The sequence below is a fragment of the Sphaerodactylus townsendi genome, linkage group LG09 (assembly GCF_021028975.2).
Source record: "Sphaerodactylus townsendi isolate TG3544 linkage group LG09, MPM_Stown_v2.3, whole genome shotgun sequence".
Lineage (NCBI taxonomy): Eukaryota > Metazoa > Chordata > Lepidosauria > Squamata > Sphaerodactylidae > Sphaerodactylus > Sphaerodactylus townsendi.
This window is the reverse complement of record NC_059433.1, coordinates 85,270,025-85,283,932: the sequence shown is the minus strand read 5'-3', so window position 1 is coordinate 85,283,932 and position 13,908 is coordinate 85,270,025.

The following is a 13,908-nucleotide window of genomic DNA, read 5'->3' as shown; positions in this document are numbered from 1 at the left end:
TGGGTCAAAATAAATGCAAACTAGTCCACCTGTCGAAATAAAGGTCCTCAAAACATTGAGGATGCAAGAGCTAGACCCACTCTACTATTTAACCAGCAATTTTCCTCTTTCAACGAGTGCTGAGAGCTAGGAAAGCTCAAATCAAACAAAATATCATGTCTTCTGGAAGTCACGTCAGTTCAGGCTTGATTTGATCTAAAACCCACTAATTTAGGAGGTTGGTGGTTTATGGTATCCATAACACACTCTTCCAACACCACATTTTAAAGGAATCTCTGCATATTTTATCCAGTGGTGGGATTCAAAAAATTTAGTACCAGGTTCCGATGGTGGTGGGATTCAAACAGTGGCATAGCACCAATGGAGCTGGGCGGGACACGATGGGAGCATGGCCAGGCATTCTGGGGGCGGGGTATTCCTGGGTGGGGCTGGGGCAAGGACGCAGGGTGCGTGCGCCCCAGGCGCAGTTCCCCTTCGCTCCGCCTCTAGATTAAAATAATGACTATTTAAAGTATTAAAAAAGCAATATACCAAAAGGTAGTGTATTATTTCTTTTTTATATAATTATATTGATTTTAAATAATAACATGAGAGAAACCAAAAACTGTTTACAATTGTTAACATATTACAAACACATCTAATTGTCTATCTCTCTCAACCCCCCCAACTAAAACATCCTATATTACCTCCTTCCTTCCATATTTCCCTCCCTCCCTACTTTCTACTTCCCCTTCAGATTCCTATAACTACTTTATCTATTCCACTTGAAAGAAAACTAACAGAGAGATCCAAAATCCTTAACCTAAAAGAGTAGTTTAAACTCCTCTCGTTCCAATATAAATTTCAAGGGAAAAAAAGAAAATGAAAAATCTTTACCTATAATACTTTCCCAACCTTTATATCAATGAACAAAAAAATAGAATTACTAGATATTGAATTATTTCATACAGTTCATACACATGTGGGGGGGGGGGTGCCATGGGGGGCTGCAGGGGGGCCGCAAGGGGCCCTGGGGGTGATTTTGCATCCCCCACTTGACGAGATTTGTGGTACCCAGGGACAGAGATTACCCCCCTTGTCCCTAGTGGAGTTAATCATTAATAACCAGTTCTCCGAACTGAGAAAATTTTAGTAACCGGTTCTACCGAATAGGTGCAAATAGGCTGCATCCCACCTCTGATTTTATCCAGGTCGTCCACTGTGCTCAAGAATTTCACATCATTTTCTTTAGGAGTAAGGATGGAAACATTTTTAAAATAGTTACTTGTTTTCAGTTATTTACTGATGGCTTACTGTGAGGTTGTACAAGTGTAAGGTGATTGCATAATCAGATTTGCAGAAGGCAAAAACTCCATATGCAGTTAGCTGCCAGCTGGCAGCTAGACAAACATCTTTATAAACAGAATAATTTCATGCAGCGCAATTTATTAAGTAACAACATGGAACACCCTCAGTTGCTGTAAATTTTATTGGGACTTTTCGTGTTGCTGCATATTAAAGATGATACATATTCAGTGTTAGCCACTTCTGGTTCCATTTGGCTTTTCTTCCAGACACAAGGTGTTTCCATGGTAAGCCACTTTCTCTAGAACTAACACCTTTTGCCAGGGGCGTAACGAGGCAAACTGTAGCCCTGGGCAAAAACTGAGTTGGATGACCCCCCCCCCCCTTGGGCGGCCACTTCACCACGACCAAAAATTTTTTTGCACCAGGACATTGGTGCCTGCAGGGGTGCATTTTTAGACATATCAGCACCAAATTTTCAGCCTATCATCAGGAGACTGTCCTTATGCTACTCCCCAAGTTTGGTGAGGTTTTGGTTCAAGGAGTCCAAAGTTATGGACTCCCAAAGGGGGTGCCCCATCCCCCATTGTTTCCAATGGGAGCTAATAGGAGTTGGGGGCTACAGTTTTGAGGGTCCATAACTTTGACCCCCCTGAACCAAACTGCACCAAGCCTGGGGGGTATCATTAGGGAAGTCTCCTGATGAGACCATGAAAGTTTTGAGACTGTGCCTTCAGAAATGTGCCCCCCCCAGCCTGCAACTCCCATTGACAGCAATTCAGAAAACTCAATGCAGAACAAAGATTCTTGGGCAAATTTCTGGGATGTTCCTGCAGGGGGTGCATTTTTGGACTTATCAGCACCAAAATTTCAGGGTATCATCTGGAGACTGTCATGATGGCACCCCCCAAGTTTGGTGCAGTTTGGTTCAGGGGGTCCAAAGTTATTGGACCCTCAAAAGGGTAGCCCCCATCTCCTTAGCAAAGAATGGGGGATGGGGCACCCCTTTTGAGGGTCCATAACCTTGGACCCCCTAAACCAAACTGTACCAAACTTTGGGGGTCCCATAAGGACAGTTTCCAGATGATATCCTGAAATTTTGGCAGGGGATGATGGGAACTGTAGTCCATAACATCTGGAGGGCTGAGAGTTTGACACCTATGTTCTACGCATCATATATGCATATCAAGGTCAGATTCTAATAAGACTGGCAGCAGCTCTCCAGGGTCTCAGGAAGAGGTCTTTTCACATCACTTGTTGCCTGGTGGTTTTAGCTGGAGATGCTGAGCACTGAATCTGGGATCTTCCACTGAGCCACAACCTCCCCCCTCCTCCTGAAATGTAGATTTCCATATACATTACTAAAGTAGATTGCCTCATCTTGGATTTGTGACTGTTTTGAACACCTCCTTTACACCTAAGTTGAGTCTTAAATTGTTTACTGAAAGAAAGTAAGCCCTGCTGAAGCTGAGGGAACTTGCTTCCAAGCAAATGTATTAAGATTACTAGTCATGCAATCCTTTGAAGAGTCACACCCTTCAAATCTTATTGACTTCAATGGATTTAGAAGCATGTAACTTTGTCTAGGATTGCACTGTTAATCTTATTGACTGGAAACTTCTACATTAACAATGGTTTAGCTCAAGCACGCAGCATACTTGAGAGACTCCGACTAGTCATTCACTGCAAATCATATTTTAGGAATTAGCTGGGTAGAATAAAATGTCCTTTCAGGCATGTGGTACTTTGAAACTTAGTCTGCTTATGTCATTTGAAACCCTGTTTGGCCCCGGTTGAAAAGGGAGCTAGGTCCACAGCTGCTACATCTGCATTAGTGTGCCTTAAGAACCGACTTTGCCAGGGTTGAAAGTGGAATTTCAGAAGCTGCGTCCCTTTGCATTCATTCATTCAGAACAACTTCTAAACAATTTAAATCATGCTGAATGATTAGTTTTCTATCAAAACTAGGATTACAGCTTGCCAATTTCAGATTGTTTTAAAATCTAAATATAGAAAGGGCTGGTGAAAGAGATCCAAGACATTCTCCCTTGACTGTTGTAATTTAAACTATGTACATAGTTCCCATTGTTGCCTTGAACAGAAATGGAAAAAAGCAGCAGCATGTCTCAGTTACGGACTGACAAATAGCTCTACTCCTTTGTTTAATTTTTTTTGTAAATGACTTGGGAAGGCAATGGCAAACTACCTTGTAAACACAGTCTGCCCCTAGTAAATGTTGGTATAGGATATCACTCCATGGGTCTGAAATGACCCAGTACTTGCAAAGGGGACTTTGCTAATGCTACTCCCTGTTCTGGAAGCCCTTTCACCTCATCTTAGTGGTGAAAAAACTATTTTCTGTACTTGCTCAAGAGCACTTCATTTACCCTTGCTGATCAGGCTTGAACAGTGATACAAAAATCTGATAGGCTTGGACAACCAAGTCTTCCAGTAAAGCAAGACCTCCTGCACTTGGGAAGCAGAAGTAAAATAAAGGACCACCACTTCTGGTTACATACATGGAAGTGATGCTAAACCTCTAGGAATTTCCTAGATCTCTACGATTCTTATAACAGTTCCATGATACCACTTCTGGATATGTAATCAGAAGTGACATTGTGACACAGGGTTACCAGCCCCCCAGTGAGGGATCCCCTGCCCCCACTATTATTGGAGCAGCAGCAGCAGAATTTTTTTAAGTGGCTGTCAATCTGACAGTGTGACATGGGTCTTCTTTAGGAATCATCAGAAACTCTATGGCAGGGGTGGGCAATTATTTTTTCCATGGGGCCGCATAAGAAACAGAAAATATTGTGGAGGGCCGGGCCAAAAGGCAGGGGGGCGAGGCACTTTTGAAAGCCCCACAGAAGCTGGCAGCCAAGGCAACCGGCTTCTGCGGGGCTTTCCAAGGTGCCTCCGGCTTTCCCCAGCAGCAGAGGCGAGGCGCTTTGAAAGTTCCGGCAAGAAGCCGGCAGCCAAGGCAACCGGCTTCTGTGGGGCTTTCCAAGGCGCCTCGCTCCCCAGCACGGCAGGGGGGCCAGTCAGGGTCATCCGGCGGGCCGCATGTGGCCCGCGGGCCATATAATACCCAGGTCTGCTCTATGGCTTTATCATAGAGTTTCCAGTGATTCCTAGAGCGGCATGACAGCATTCCAGGCTTTCCTGGAAGTCACATAATGCCATCAGGCTAGCAGCTGCCCTCCCATGTCCCCAGTCTCTCCGAAGAAGACCATGCCTGCCAATTCCAGGTTTTATATACCACAATATCACCATGCATCACCCCAACAGCTGTCAGTATTACTGCTTTAGCTTTTTCATGTGTTACTGCTTTATCAAATCTTTTGTTGCTGTTTTAATTGATTCTTTAATGCAGAGGATTCCTATTTTTAACATACTTGTTTTAATAGATGTCATAAGCTCCCTTAAAATGTTTTTACTAAGAGCATGCACTATACATATTCTAAATAAATAAATAAATAAGCCCCACCTCTACCTCTTTTCAAGTGTTTCTTCTCCCATTGTGCAGTGGGTAATCCATTCAGAAGTAACTGGAATGATACTACATCTGGAAAAGCACAAATTGAATGGAATGGCTATTTAAGTAACAACAGATGGGTAGATAATTTAATTAATAGTACAAGACTGCTGAAACACACATTCTGGAGTAAAAAGTCCAAGTCTAGAATGAGGCAATAAAATAATATAAATGCAAGTAACTAACGAATGATATGAAGACGCATATGTTGCTTTCTTGAGAACTGCAATTTTTCCACTCGAGATGAGAGCAAAGGCTAATATTTTTATCTGCTGGTTTATTATTCTGTCAGGTGAGGAAGAGAGATTGCATTCAATAACCTGCTTCTGGTAATCTGGAGAGAAGGGGCGCCTGGCAACAAAGAAGGATTCATATATCATCCAGTCTTTGCATTTGTTTAAAGCTATTTTCTTCTGTGGAAAAAAAAACTGACTGCTAAAACAGAAAAAAAATTGGATCAGGCATTTTTATGTGCAAAATTATTTGGCAACACTAGTCAATCTTAAATTGACTGCCTGGCTCTATATGGTACCATTAAATCACAGCTACAAACATTCCTTCTCAGAAATTGACTAATTCCCTGATTCCCTGTTAGAAGAGCATTGATGCTACTCAGATATCAGCTACCAACACCAGTATTAGATGGTAGATCTCAGCATGAGTTAAGCCATTCCATATATGTAGAATTAACAGTGCAAACCTAAACAGAATTACAGTCTCCTAAACTAATTGGCGTCAATGGACTAAGAAGGATGTAAATCTGTTTAGGATTGCACTGTAAATTGCTAAAGACTCCCCATCCTCATCTACCTAACTGCTCTATTTATATAAAAGATATTGATTATTAAAGTATTGATCTTAGTTCTTTATAATTTCCCGAGAGAACTGAGTTATTACTGACCAGAAGTAACAGAACAGGCTTTCTTTGCATTTCTTACAGTTAAATCACATCAAATTTACTTTAATCATAGGGTTGCCAGGTGCCTAGAGAGGAAAAAATGTCCTGGTCATTAAATAGAGTGTTAATTGGATGTTATTCACCTCTGTGCCATGAAAATCTTCAACTACCTATTTCCACACATGAAGACTCCATTAAAGAGACAGAACATTCTTCTCCAGGCCTGCTCTCAACCTTATTTTATAATACATCTGTTTCAGCTTTGGTTAAGAATAGAGTTCTTTTATTTGTGTTGCTTTATGGAATTCTAGAGTACTGACTGTAATTTTCTTAACCTTCACCATGACCTTTAGTTCCAACAATCAATTCAATTGGTTAGTGCCTCTCCCAGTTTCTTCCCTAGGAAGAGCAACAACAAAAAGCTAACTATCTGCTTAGCTGTTTGATCTCAGAGTCCTAGGTCCTGCGAAGAAGCATTTGCCAGTTCCCAGGCATAGCATTCATGTGAATCCACATTGTTTAGAATCTTTGTTTCTCCTTGTTCTCTGTGCTGTGAACTTTTTCTTGCACCTGTTTCGTGCCCTGAATTCCTTTCCAGGCTTGTCTGTTTCCCTGCCTAATGTCTATTTGCCCTGCCTCTTCTAAACCGGATTCTGCTGCTTATCTCCCCAGCACTGATCTGGCAAATGCCCTTTACTTCTCAATTACATTTGCTTCCTGTCCTTTTGCGTGTTTCCAGATACTCTCTACAATGTGACATTTGAGATTGTTTATTGCCGTATTAAGAAAATCCTATGAGCGTGTATGAAATAAAGGTTACTTCTATTAAACGTGTTTTTGGATGGGATGTGTATCTTCTTACTGCATAATTTGCCGTGAAACCTGAAAATATTATTGTAAAATAATTTGGACTTTGTCTTTAAAAATGCAAAATTCTCAAGCTGCTTCGGCCGGCTTATATGCCATCATACAAAATCCCATGCCGCCACCACAACTTTTAAGGGAAAGCACTGGTGTAGAAGGCTTTCATGACCAGAAGCAAGTGGCTCTTGTGGGTTTTCCAGGCTGTGTGGCTGTGGTCTGGTGGCTTTAGCTTCTAGTGCAGCCACAAAGAGAAATACCTTACTGTGATATGCCTCTGAAGATGCTAGCCACAGATGTGGGCAAAACATCTAGGAGCTAAATAAACCACCATGGCCACACAGCCTGGAAAACCCACAAAACCAATGGTGCAGAGTTCAATAATAACCAAGTACAGTTATCTTGTCAGCAGTTGCTTACAGAAATTGTGAAAGGATTAACAGAAAAAACCTGCCTTGCAAATTATTCAGCATAAGACACCTTTTGTAACCACAACTAATTATGGGTATATAAACATCAAGTAGCAGATCTACAAGGATTTGCAGGGAGCAACTTATTTTTTCCTTTTCCACTGTATCCTCTTTCCCTTCCCCAAAAGCCTCCACAGCTTCTCCCTTTTCCTGCTTCCTTCTGTGCCTCCCTCCCACCAGCCAATCTTCATTTTTCTGTTCTTTCCTCACCCCAGCAGCCTCTGCCTGGGAAAACAATGATTGAGTTGTTCAATGGTGGTCTTTGGGTCTGCTTGGTCTTTGGGTCTGCTAGGCACAGTTGCACATTGCTGGCTACCGGGCCCTGTTGCACAGTGGACTTGCAGGGAGCACTTAATTTCCCCTTACACCCTCCTTCAAACATAATTTCCTCTTCCCCTTCTCCCAGCAGCCCACATTATCTTCACCTTGCACTGCTTCCTTCCCACTCACCAATCAACCTGCCATTTATCTGCCCACTGGGAGAACTCCTGGTCCTACTGTAAGTTGCCTACCTGCCCACTGAAAGTCAGCAGGAGAAATAAAATTTGAATGGCAACACACCAGCAGCACAACATCATTTTCAGCAAATACCCTGAAGTCATTGGGCGATTTCGCACTTGAGAATTGACATAGGGTTGACTCATCAGGCTGAAAAGAGTCGACCTATGTCAATCCCTTGTAGCTTCCTACAGCAGCCGAGGTTGTCCTACTGGAGCCGAGTTCAGCGGCGGGATCACCTCGGCTCGCCATTCACTCATTGTGCCTGATTGGCTGCTGCGTTCAGGCAGGAATGCGAACGTGCATCCCTTTTTTCCCAATTTTTTCACGTTACAGCTACTTAGCGTTGATTGGGCGAAACGGTGCTGTGAAGGGAAAAGGTTGCCATTTAGTTGCTATGAGCGGCGTGCAATCTACCCTTCGTTACTGCGCATGGTCGTCAGTATTATACGGAAGCGGGGGGAAAGGCACGCTTTTTGTCGGCGCGAGTCTTCCGTTCTGCGCATGCCCAAAACATTAGTCTGTGATTGGCTGAACTGGCGAATCAACCAGACAAAGATGGCTGAACTGGCGAATTGACCCGACGAAGATTCCCCACTTCACTTGAGTTCAACTTAGCTTCGCCAGTTTACCCCACCTCGGAGGTGGAGTCGAAAATTTAATGGCAGAACGGAGCAGAGCAGGACAAACCCACATCAGATTCACTGGATGTGGGGAACATTTGAGTTGAACATACGTCGAACTTGAGTTCACATGGTAAGTGCGAAATCGTCCATTGTGGTATTTGTCAAAAGGGAAGTCTTCATGCCACTGGCATAGCACAATTTCCCATACCATATATTCCATCTGTGTGCCTCCTGTCTTTATTGTCATTCATTTTTTAATTTATTCCCCATCTCCCAATGGGAACATAAAAGCAGCTTACTTCATTCACCTCCCCTCCATTTTATCAACACAATAACCCTGTAAGGTAAGTTAGGATGAGAATATGTAACTGGCTAAGATCATCTTGTGAACTTCCACAACGGAGGGCTGATTCAAATCTGAATCTCCCAGATTCTACTTTGATATTCTAATCAATGGACTAGGTCTGAGTTAATTATGCAAGTTGCATGGTGGTCGTTGCTTGGCCTCATTCAGATAAGACCTCCCCTCAAAGGACAAAACAGCTCTGGAAAGGGTCTGTAGCTTCCCCCTGACTTTTACTGACAGAAACCAAGGCTTGAATGTTGGCAATGCTGTTATGGTTGCCTAATAATATCCTCAGAGACCATCTATTTCTTAAAACTACAGGCACTGCTTCTATTTTGAGACATGGGTGTTTTTTTAAATCCTTTTTTAAAAAAGATTTCAGTTTTTTTCTGCAAACCTGGGGGTTTTCTCAGGTTTGTAGAAAGATGTGTCTTTGTTTATTACTACAAGTATCCACAGATGGAGGCCACAGATGGAGGCCATCTCTCCCTCATTATGTCTCTCTCTCTCTCTCTCACTAAACTAAGACTGTCATACTTTGGTCACATACCGTGTTTCCCCGAATATAAGACAGTGTCTTATATTAATTTTTGCTCCCAAAGATGCGCTATGTCTTATTTTCAGGGGATGTCTTATTTTTCTGTGTTCTGTTCGTCGGGCATGCTTCCAAACAAAAACTTTGCTATGTCTTACTTTCGGGGGATGCCTTCTATTTCATACTTCAGCAAAACCTCTACTATGTCTTATTTTTAGGGGATGTCTTATATTCAGGGAAACAGGGTAATAAGAAGACAAGTGTTACTGGAAAATACAATAATATTGAAAGCATTAGCAAAAGAGGAGGAGCCAACATGAGGTGGGTGAAGTCTATAGGAAACTTCAGCCCTCAAGATCTGAGCAAGGCTGTTAATGATAGGATGTTCTGCAAGACATTGAATCATAGGGTCATCATGAGTCAGTAGCAACTTGACAGCACTTCACACACACAAGCAAAACACATAGATTTATACAGTGCAGAATATATAATATTTTAAAAGCAATATGCATTGTTTTCAGAAACATTTTTTTAAAAAACTTCTACAAGTGACAGATGAACTCCATCCCTGTGTGTTCAAATGAAAAGTGAATAAGCCACAAACTGTGCGTGTAATTAGGGAAGAAAATACTGAAGGAAAATTAGATGACAGATATAATAGTGATGTTTGTGCAGTTTATATTTTTGTTTCGTGCTTTCTTTTGTGCTCTGTTCCTAAATATGCACACATCATTTAGGTTGTGTATATATGCACTCACAGAGTACATTCCTAAGTGGAGTTTACACTCATCTAAGCCCATTAATTTCAGTGATTTAGAATTGCACTGACAAGACACACACACACTCCATTACTACTGTTCCAGTCACAAGAGTTTACCAGTAAAGTTGTCAACATTGGCTTCAGGTTGTACTCCTGAGTCTTTAACATTCACCCAGTACAAATAAGTCTTCACCATAGCTTCATCAGGCTGCTAGTAAAGTCGCAAGAATGAAGTGAAGAAAAAAGGTAACAGTCCCACTCCCAGGAAGAGACTACAGGGAAACCTTATAAAGTATTTTACATGGGCACAGTTTGTTAAAAGGCCATGTCTATAATTATCAGTCCTTGGCAAGCACTTCTGAAGCATTGTCTAATGTCCCATAGATTTCTCCAGGATGCACATGACACATTTAGGATTGTTTGATAACCCTATGAAACTCTGTTGTTGTATATGTCACAGTTTATGCTATGGCATCTCCTTTGTGACTCATTAAGACTCAGGAAGTGATTCCCTCTCTTCCTTTTACATATAATTTTGGTATTTCCCCCCACTTCATCAAAAACTGCTACAAACAGCAACAGAATATTGGGGAAACCAATCCTAAACTGGTCTATTAAAAAGTAAGTCATGTGCTAAGCACCTAAATGTTGTTTGGGATGTGTCTATGTAGGGTTGCCTAGTGAGCTCGCTTGTCCCTTTAGTAGAGGCTTAATGTGTGGAAATGGGCAAGTGAAACTTATTTCTGCATTGCCAATTAGATTTTCTTTGGCCAATCAGGACTGCTGGATAACAACCCCACCTGTAATAGAGTAAAATTTGGTTCCAATTCTATCTACTTTCTAAAGACACTTGTAGGTGCCAAGAAAGGTACTTTAGAGTTCCATGGAACCTTTGAGCACTACGTTGGGGACACTGCTGTAGGCTGATCCATCTACCTAGATAGTAATAATATTAACTGTTCTCCTGTATGTGCAATTTCTGTGGATCTACCAACATCTCCATGTTAGCACAGTTCATATGCCTCTCATTGGTCTGAATCCCTCATCATATGATAATTATTGGACCAAGACACAGTACTCCACCAGTACAAAGATGCATTCAGGGTGCAGTAACATCCAAATCCTGGGAAATCCTGCTTTGAGCATGCATTGATACTGCAATCTCTTAAAAACACTTAGTGGCTGAGCTTTTTTAGAATAGTAAGAGAGAACGCCTAAGCAGAGGTTGTCCCATTTTATTCAAAGGGGCTTACATCTGGGAACATTCACATTTATCAGAGATGCTGCATGCCATTTGTGGAGATAGGGATACATTTTAATGCTGATTACCAGCTGATCTATCTTCAGACATGTGTTGATAACCATAGCAAAAAGAAGTGTTTTGGCTCTGAAAAATCTACATAGACCAGGCTAAAAGATATATTGGTATTGAGAATTAGCTAGAATACAAGTTATGTAAAACTACACACTGTTGCTAGGGTTACCAACAATCTGGGAAAAAACATCTTGCTCATTTAACAGACCCATATCATGCACAAGTGGGCAGTGGAAGATTTTCAGGACACAGAGGTAAACAAGAAGCAATCAAGTGTCTGTTAAAGAGACAGATTTTTTTTCACCAAGTTGTTGGCTACCATAACTACTAAATGTAATGCATTGTATATATGCAGCAGCCTCAGAGAGCAATCCTAAGCAGGTCTACTCAGACATAAATCTCACTTTATTGAGTGGTGTGGCCACCACAGGTCAGGAGTATTACAGGTGCTTACTCATATGAAAGCATCTTTAGGATTGCAGCCTTATTGTGCTACAGAACTTAGTATGCTTTGTAAAGTGTTATGCACCTAGTTAGGTATTTATAGATTTGTCTATTAAGGCATTTATATCCTACCCTTGCTCTGACCTCAACAGTCCAGGCAAGCCCAATCTTATCAGATCTCAAACAGGCAAGTAATGGCAACCCACCTCTGTTTGTCTCAAGCGTGGTGTAGTGGTTAAGAGCAGGTGCACTCTAATTTGGAGAACCGGGTTTGATTCACCTGCCACTTAAGCTGTGGGGGCTTATATGGTGAACTAGATTAGCTTGTGCACTCCAACACATGCCAGCTGGGTGACCTTGGGCTAGTCACAGCTCTTTGGAGCTTTCTCAACCCCACCTACCTCACAGGGTGTTTGTTGTGAGGGGGAAAGGGAAAGGAGTTTGTAAGCCCCTTTGAGTCTCCTTACAGGAGAGAAAGGGGGGATATAAATCCAACTCTTCTTGCCTTGAAAACTTTATAGGGTTGCTGTAAGTTGGCACTTTCTACCACCATATCCATTCTGGCATCACAGAGTCAACACAGCTAACCATATGTCAACAGGTAATAAACTTTCCAGTCAGAGAACTATAACAATTACATAGTTTATAATAAATGAATGGAGTAAATAAAGCATATTAACAAATTCTACTCTGCCCCCAGAATACATAATACCTGACCTTAAACAAGAGCTCCTATGAAGTAGCACAGCCTAACATGCTTTCGAATAAGTTGGGTCCTCCTTACCTCATGCTGATTTAATCACTGAAAAGGCCCAAGATTGAGCAGAGCAACAATTATACAAGAAAGCCTGCCTGAAAAGTGCAGTTGACACAGTTTCATCTAGAGAATGGTGGTGCTTTAAATATGTGGACCTCAGATTTTGAAGAGCTTTAAAGGTAAGCCTCAGCATCTTCAACAGTGCCCAGAAGCAAATAGTCAATCAATATGGTATAGAACAGGTATAATAAACTCATTTCATAACCTTTATTAGGCATAGGATATAATATACTCAAAGCAGCTCACTGCTGTTAAAAGAAAGATAATTGCATTCTACATTCACTGAAAATTTTGGGTAGATGTTAAAGGCATTGCCACATAGCGAGTGTTTCAGTAGTCCAGCCTAAAGGCAACAAATCAGCATGGCCAGGTCAGATGAGAAATCAAAGAGGTCAGAATGGAAGGGTGTGACCCTATTATGGGTTGCATCGTAAATAACTTTTGAACAGGATATACTGGAAAGGCACTCTTAGCAACAGCTGCTGCAACCTGTTTCTTTAGTAAGGGAGTTGGATTCAAAAGTATCCCTAAACAATGGACATTATCTGTCAATGATAAATTTGCTCCAATTACAGTTGACAGGTCAATCCCTTTTAGAACACTGGGCCTTTTGGACTGACCTCAGTTCAACCATCTCTGGACTCATTTTTTAGTCTGTGCAGAACAAACACGCTGCATTTCCACTCCCCAACTTCAGGCAAGGATTATGATGGCTTGCTGTGTTTTGCAGTCTTGTTCATCCTACCGTAAATAAAAACCCAAAGCTCGCAATTAATGCCACAGTCTTGTACACGCTCACTGGGTCACAAGATCTACTGAGCACATTTACTGAGTAGTAAGTTCTACTCTGCTTCAGAATACCTGTGGTGATACTGGCATGCACACCTCTTTCAAAGATGGTATTTTGCAGGTGATCAGTTACTCTGCTTAAATCATAGGTCACCTGCAACCTCCTTGACCCTGCTCAATATGTATATCTTCCTGTGTACTTGCAACATCAGTTTGGGTGCATGTTATCTTCTCTACTACACTGGACTTTCATTTTCACAGTTGTATAAGGCCTGTTTTTGTGCTCTTTGAGCCAGGTGTTTATAATGATCAATTAGTACAATTACAGATGGACATTGGACTTTTTTTATTGGCAAGTGCTTTGTTATGGCTGGGCTTGGATATGCTTCTTTACGTTTGAGAAAAATATTGCTCTTACTTGTTCTCTCCTTTCCACCATTCAACCCTTAAAGCACTTTGACCCCATTAAAATGATTTTTTGTTAACAACAGATTAGATAGCATCAGGTTTAGGCGAAAGAGGGGACAAAGATGGGTTCTCTTCTTCTTTACTCACACCCCATGGCCTTTAGCACAGCATTCTGCAGCAGCTAAGTCTAACTACCGGTTAGTCAGTCAGAGAGCTGAACTCTGCTGATACTCTTCATGCATAAAATGGCAGGTAGTGAAATCCAGTTGGGGGTGGGTGGGAATGATGCCTGTGATGGTGTGATGAAGGCAGTGCCTTCATC